General features: G+C 39.8%; 1 long non-coding RNA gene across 2 annotated transcripts in view; it reads left to right on the top strand.

Annotated features, from left to right (window-relative positions):
- Window positions 1-4696, top strand: part of LOC138370694 (uncharacterized) — a 13825-nt gene extending 9129 nt beyond the window's left edge. For both annotated transcript variants that reach the window (XR_011230212.1, XR_011230213.1), the window contains exon 3: window positions 4389-4696. This is a non-coding gene — a long non-coding RNA (uncharacterized lncRNA). The remainder of the gene's footprint in view (window positions 1-4388) is intronic.
- Window positions 4697-6623: the final 1927 nt, after the last annotated feature.

Genomic DNA, 6623 nt, shown 5'->3' with positions numbered 1-6623 from the left:
TGACACCATATGTAATTACCTAAGTGTAGTTACAGGATTAGAGCTACACTCGTGGTGTCTCGTCTACCCAGCACTCTTTGTCACATAATGCTTTGAAACTACTGACGGTCTTGGCCGCCACCACCTTCTCACTTAACTTGTTCCAACCGTGTACCACTCTGTATGCGAAAGGAATTTTTTTTATATTTCTTTGGCATCTTTGTTTAGTTAGTTTAAATCTATGACCTTTTGTTCTTGAAGTTCCAGGTCTCGGGAAATCTTCCCTATCGATTTCATCAATTCCTGTTACTATTTTGTACATAGTGATTTTATCACCTCTTTTTGTTGTCTTCTAGTTTTGGCATATATAATGCCTCTGACCTCTCCACATAGCTCTTGCCCTTTAGTTCTGGGAGCCACTTAGTAGCATGTCTTTGCACCTTTTCCAGTTTGTTGATGTGCTTCTTAAGATATGGGCACCACACAACCGCTGCATATTCTAGCCTTGGCCGAACAAAACTCGTGAACAATTTCTTTAGTATTTCGCCATCCATGTATTTAAACGAAATTCTGAAGTTAGAAAGCGTGGCATAGGCTCCTCACACAACGTTCTTTATGTGGGCCTCAAGTGATAGTTTTCTATCTAAAATCAACCCTAGACCTCTTTCTTTTATCAGAATTATATAAAGATTTCTCACATAATTTGTAGGTTGTGTGGGATCTATGTTCTATTCCACATTCCATAACATGGCATTTATTCACATTAAATTTCATTTGCCAAGTGGTGCTCCATATATTTATTTTGTCCAGGTTTTCTTGAAGGGCATGACAATCATCTAAATTTCTTATCCATCCCATTATCTTAGCATCATCAGCAAACATATTTATATAATTCTGTATTCCAACTGGTAGATCATTTATGTAGACAATGAACATTTCTGGTGCATGTACTGTGGTACTCCACTTGTGACACTTCTCCAGTCCGATTGCCTCTGATTACTGCCCTCATTTTTCTATCAGTCAGAAAATTTTTCATCCATGTTAGAAGCTTACCTGTCACCCATCCAAAATTTTCTAGTTTCCAGAACAACCTCTTATGTGGAACTCTGTCGAAAGCCTTTTTTATGTCTAGATAGATGCAGTCGACCCAACTACCTTTTTCCTTTAAAATCTCTGTGGCTCAATCATAGAAACTGAGTAAATTCGATACACAGGATCTTCCAGATCGAAAACAATACTGTCTGTGTGATATTATATAATTTCTCTCCAGGTGTTCTACCCATTTAGTTTTTATTATTTTTTTTTTCAATCTTTTCACTGTTACACTTGTCAATGATTCAGGTCTATAACTGAGAGAGGTGGGGTCTTCCCTGTTGCCACTTTTGTAGATTGGAACTATGTTAGCCTTTTTCCACATGTTTGCTATGACTCCTGTACACAGGGATGCCTGAAAGATCAGGTGAAGTGAAAGGTTGGGCTCAGATGCACATTCTCTCAGAACCCATGGTGAAACTCCATCTGGACCAACTGCTTTGTTCTTACTTAGCTACTTTAGCATATTTTCCACTTCATCTCTAGACACCTCTATACGCTCTATGATGTTCTCAGAAATTCTTATTGTGTCTGGTTCTCTTAAGATTTCATTTTGTATAAACACACTTTGGAACTTTTGGTTTAATGTTTCACACATTGCATTATCATTTTCTGTGAATCTGTTTCCTATTTTCAACCTCTGGATATTATCCTTTACCTGCAATTTGTTGTTTATGAATTTGTAGAATAGGCCCAGTTCTGTTTTACATTTATCCATTATCCCTTTTTAAAAATTTCTTTCTGCCTCTCCCCTTACTGCTGTATAGTTGTTTCTCGCATCTTTGTATCGCTGGTATGATTGGGGGTTTGGCTTCTTTCTATGTTGATACCTGCTTGATGGGGTTCTGCTCTTCTACTCCCCAAGCCCGGCCCGAGACCAGGCTCGACTTGTGAGAGTTTGGTCCACCAGGCTGTTGCTTGGAGCGGCCCGCAGGGCCACATACCCACCACAGCCCGGCTGATCCGGAACTTCTCTTAGAAAACAGTCCAGTTTTCTCCTGAAGATGTCCACGGTTGTTCCGGCAATATTTCTTATAGTCGCTGGGAGGACGTTGAACAACCGCGGACCTCTGATGTTTATACAGTGCTCTCTGATTGTGCCTGTGGCACCTCTGCTCTTCACTGGTTCAATCTTGCATTTTTTTCCATATCGTTCACTCCAGTACGTTGTTATTTTACTGTGTAGATTTGGGACCTGGCCCTCCAGTACCATGTGTATATTATTTGGTATCTCTCTCGTCTCCTTTCTAGAGAGTACATTTGGAGAGCTTTGAGACGATCCCAATAATTTAGGTGTTTTATCTCGTCTATGCGTGCCGTATATGTTCTCTGTATTCCCTCTATTTCAGCAATCTCTCCTGCTCTGAAGGGGGAAGTGAATACTGAGCAGTACTCGAGACGGGACAACATAAGTGACTTGAAGAGTACAACCATTGTGATGGGATCCCTGGATTTGAAAGTTCTCATAATCCATCCGATCATTTTTCTGGCTGTCGCAATATTTGCTTGGTTATGCTCCCTAAACATTAGATCGTCGGACATCATTATTCCCAAATCCTTGACATGCTGTTTTTCTACTATGGGAAGATTCGATTGTGTTTTGTACCCTGTATTATGTTTCAGATCCTCATTTTTGCCATACCTGAAATTTATCACTGTTAAACATCATGTTATTTTCTGCTGCCCAATCGAAAACTTTGTTGACATCTGCTTGTAGTTTTTCAGTGTCTTTCATTCCATTTTTGTGTCTTTTGGTCTGATGCCCTCTCTCAATTTCTGTTGAACCAATCCTGTTTTCTGGCCCTGCATCTCTGTTTTGGTATGAATGTTTGTGTGCCTTCATTGTATATTTTGCAAAATTTGGCATACATTTAATTTACTTCCCTGTCTAGCAACAAGTCTGCCTAATTACTAATTAAAAAAAATTTGAAGTTCCCCATAGTGACCTCTCTCTCTTGAAATCAAGTTTATCAACTGTTTCAATGTCCCCATTTTCTGTGTGTGTGTGTTTGGAGGCTAAGCTTGCTGATACCATGTGTGTGTGTGTGTTTGGAGGCTAAGCTTGCTGATACCATGTGTGTGTGTGTGTTTGGAGGCTAAGCTTGCTGATACCATGTGTGTGTGTGTGTTTGGAGGCTAAGCTTGCTGATACCATGTGTGTGTGTGTGTTTGGAGGCTAAGCTTGCTGATACCGTGTGTGTCTGTGTTTGGAGGCTAAGCTTGCTGATACCATGTATGTGTGTGTGTGTGTGTGTGTTTGGAGGCTAAGCTTGCTGATACCATGTGTGTGTGTTTAGAGGCTAAGCTTGATGATACCATGTGTGTATTTGGAGGCTAAGCTTGCTGATACCGTTTGTGTGTGTGTGTGTGTGTTTAGAGGCTAAGCTTGATGATACCATGTGTGTATTTGGAGGCTAAGCTTGCTGATACCATGTGTGTGTGTGTGTTTGGAGGCTAAGCTTGCTGATACTATGTGTGTGTGTGTGTTTGGAGGCTAAGCTTGCTGATACCATGTGTGTGTGTGTGTTTGGAGGCTAAGTTTGCTGATACCATGTGTGTGTGTGTGTGTGTTTGGAGGCTAAGCTTGCTGATACCATGTGTGTGCGTGTGTTTGGAGGCTAAGTTTGCTGATACCATGTGTGTGTGTGTGTTTGGAGGCTAAGCTTGCTGATACCATGTGTGTGTGTGTGTGTTTGGAGGCTAAGCTTGCTGATACCATGTGTGTGTGTGTGTTTGGAGGCTAAGCTTGCTGATACCATGTGTGTGTGTGTGTTTGGAGGCTAAGCTTGCTGATACCGTTTGTGTGTGTGTGTGTGTGTGTTTAGAGGCTAAGCTTGCTGATACCATGTGTGTATTTGGAGGCTAAGCTTGCTGATACCATGTGTGTGTGTGTTTGGAGGCTAAGCTTGCTGATACCATGTGTGTGTGTGTGTTTGGAGGCTAAGTTTGCTGATACCATGTGTGTGTGTGTGTTTGGAGGCTAAGTTTGCTAACACCGTGTGTGTACTCCCTGTTTAAATAATAATAGGGGTGTGTACCACCTCTGGTGCAATTGTAGGGACCCACAGCCTTGAAGAAAATAAAGAGTATTCAGAGAAGACCTTGTGGATTCTCACTGAACACTAATCTTTTCTTTTCCTATCACCCCTCTTATTTTGTTTTATGCTGTATTCTATTATATATCATAAAATACATAGCCAAATGGCAATATTTATTATGTCTATACAAAAAGAAGACATCCACTTTATTTTTTTTCTCTCCTTTGTTTCTATGTGGATTTTGTTGTGACTAATGATTCTCCTCCTTCCCATCAACAGGTCTTCCTCACTGGGCTTGCTCGGCTTTTGTGTTACTGTGAGGGTGCCATCATCGTTTACCCTTCAAGACTGACTCATGCTGGCATTGCATTTGTGGACTTCCCTTCACAGTAAACAGTCCTTCTCCATATGGTGATTGTCCAGGGCAAGCAGGGTGTGACTGCCATCTTGGAGAAGCAGGGTCTTTTAATATGAAGAATCTTCCGTCTTCTCTACTTACGCCAGCTTGTGCCGGCCTTGCATTATTGTTACTTCATGGCCCTTGGGCCTTTTTTATTTATTTTACATAATAAATTTTTTTATTAATACCCGTGTTTCACAAGAGATCCTTAACATTTTAAGCACCAATTGTATTGACTAATGTACGTCTTGTAACCTTTAAGACATAAATAGACAAGACATAGATAAATGAGTGAATAATACTGAGTGACTAGGTTAGGGCGAGGAACATAGTACAGTGTCTGGCTTTGGAAGAATGCCTACTGTTTTAGAAACCTTATTGCCATGATCATAATCGTATGGGTTAAAAAGCATTTGTTGTCACTCCTACATTGTGGCTTGTTGAGCTTGAAACCTTTGCTCCTTGTTCGTGTTACATCTGACCTTTTGAAGAAATTGTATGAATCAATATCCTCCAAATTGTTCAGTATTTTAAAGGTTTCGCTCTATTACTCTCTCATTTGCATATATCTAAGCATATAGATTAGATATAGATTTAGATTAGATTTTTTATTCAGGTAAAGGTACATACAGTGCAGATGAGTTACAAAGGGAAAGACATTGACTAGAGTTCACTAGCTCTATTGGAAGAGAAACGTCTGCAAGACAAGTGTGGGCAAAAATTAAGGTAGCAGCGGCTCACAACGACCCCTAACGGCTTCATTTTGTATCTTCTCCAACTTGCCCATCCTACCTTTACCAAAACAAGAAATGACAGGTGCAGCATAATCAATAAGAAATCTTACAGTACTCAAGTACATCATTCGTAGCACTTGGACTCCCACTCCTTTCCACAGCATGCCAAGGCCTTCAGAGGTTGTAATCTCTTCCGACATTGACTCAACAGTCTGTTCATCTCAGTTTCCAAACTCTCATAGGTATATCCAACATATATGCTTAAATATTTATATATATTAACTCTATATTTTTACCGTTTATTTCCAATATAATGGGCCTCCGACTTCTACATTCAAACTTTAGTTTTGTCTTCATTAACCACTAGTCCCATGTGGTGACACTGGTTTCCGAAATTGTCCAACACTGTTTGAATCTTTGAAATATCTTTGCCCTGAAACAAAATATCATCAGCATATATGATTGGAGTTACCCAATTTGAGTATTTCTCAGATGCTATCTTATTCATTAGTACATTAAACAGGGTGAGACTCAACACTCCTCCCTGAGGTGTGCAGAGTTCTTGACCTTGATACCTTGAACCATACAACCTTGATACCACACCTGAGCCTTCCTTTCCTGAAGATAATCCCCTATCTAGCGCAATAATCTCCCTTCAACACCAAGACCAGCTAATTCATATAAAATAACCTCTTTGTTGGCTTTATCAAAAGCTCCTTATAAATCAATAAAAATTCTATAATAATCATTACCATTAGCTAGACATTTAATAATACAGTCAGAGGTACTTTTTCCTCTGAGGAACCCGAAAAATTATTAGACAGCTGATCACCTATTATATACAAAAGTTTATTTAAAATGATCCTCTCCATCATTTTACAAAAACACGAGGTTAAAGACACAGGTCTGTACTCTCCATTGGCTTTAGGGATAAGGATGATCATAGTTCTTTTTCATTTACTGGGAATTCTGCCCTCTTTATAACTAATATTAAAGAGGTCTAACAGCGGGCTTTTCGTCATAATGGCAAGTTCATTATTTCATAAGTTACTCCATCCTTCCCAGGGGGCGGTAGATTTCCCAACTTTAATCGCCGTTATTAGTTCTTCTCTGGTAATACCTGTGCAAGTGACATCACCACTGTTACCTGCTGTATGTATAAAATCCTATCTTAGATCTTTCCAAGAATCAAACAACTCTCTCGTTACAGCGGGTAATTAAATGAACTAAGTTTGGCAGCTTCCGCCCATTTATTTACGAGACCTTTTGCAATTCCTTACGGGTCAGGATGTGCAACAAAATTATGCTTTTTACCCCTTATTTCATTTATGTCTTGCCAGATTTCCTTCAAGTTTGTTACTCCTAACTTTCTCTGCAAAC

The sequence above is a fragment of the Procambarus clarkii genome, chromosome 33, assembly GCF_040958095.1.
Source record: "Procambarus clarkii isolate CNS0578487 chromosome 33, FALCON_Pclarkii_2.0, whole genome shotgun sequence".
Lineage (NCBI taxonomy): Eukaryota > Metazoa > Arthropoda > Malacostraca > Decapoda > Cambaridae > Procambarus > Procambarus clarkii.
The sequence above is the reverse complement of the archived record's forward strand: the minus strand, read 5'-3'. Positions and strand labels throughout refer to the sequence as shown.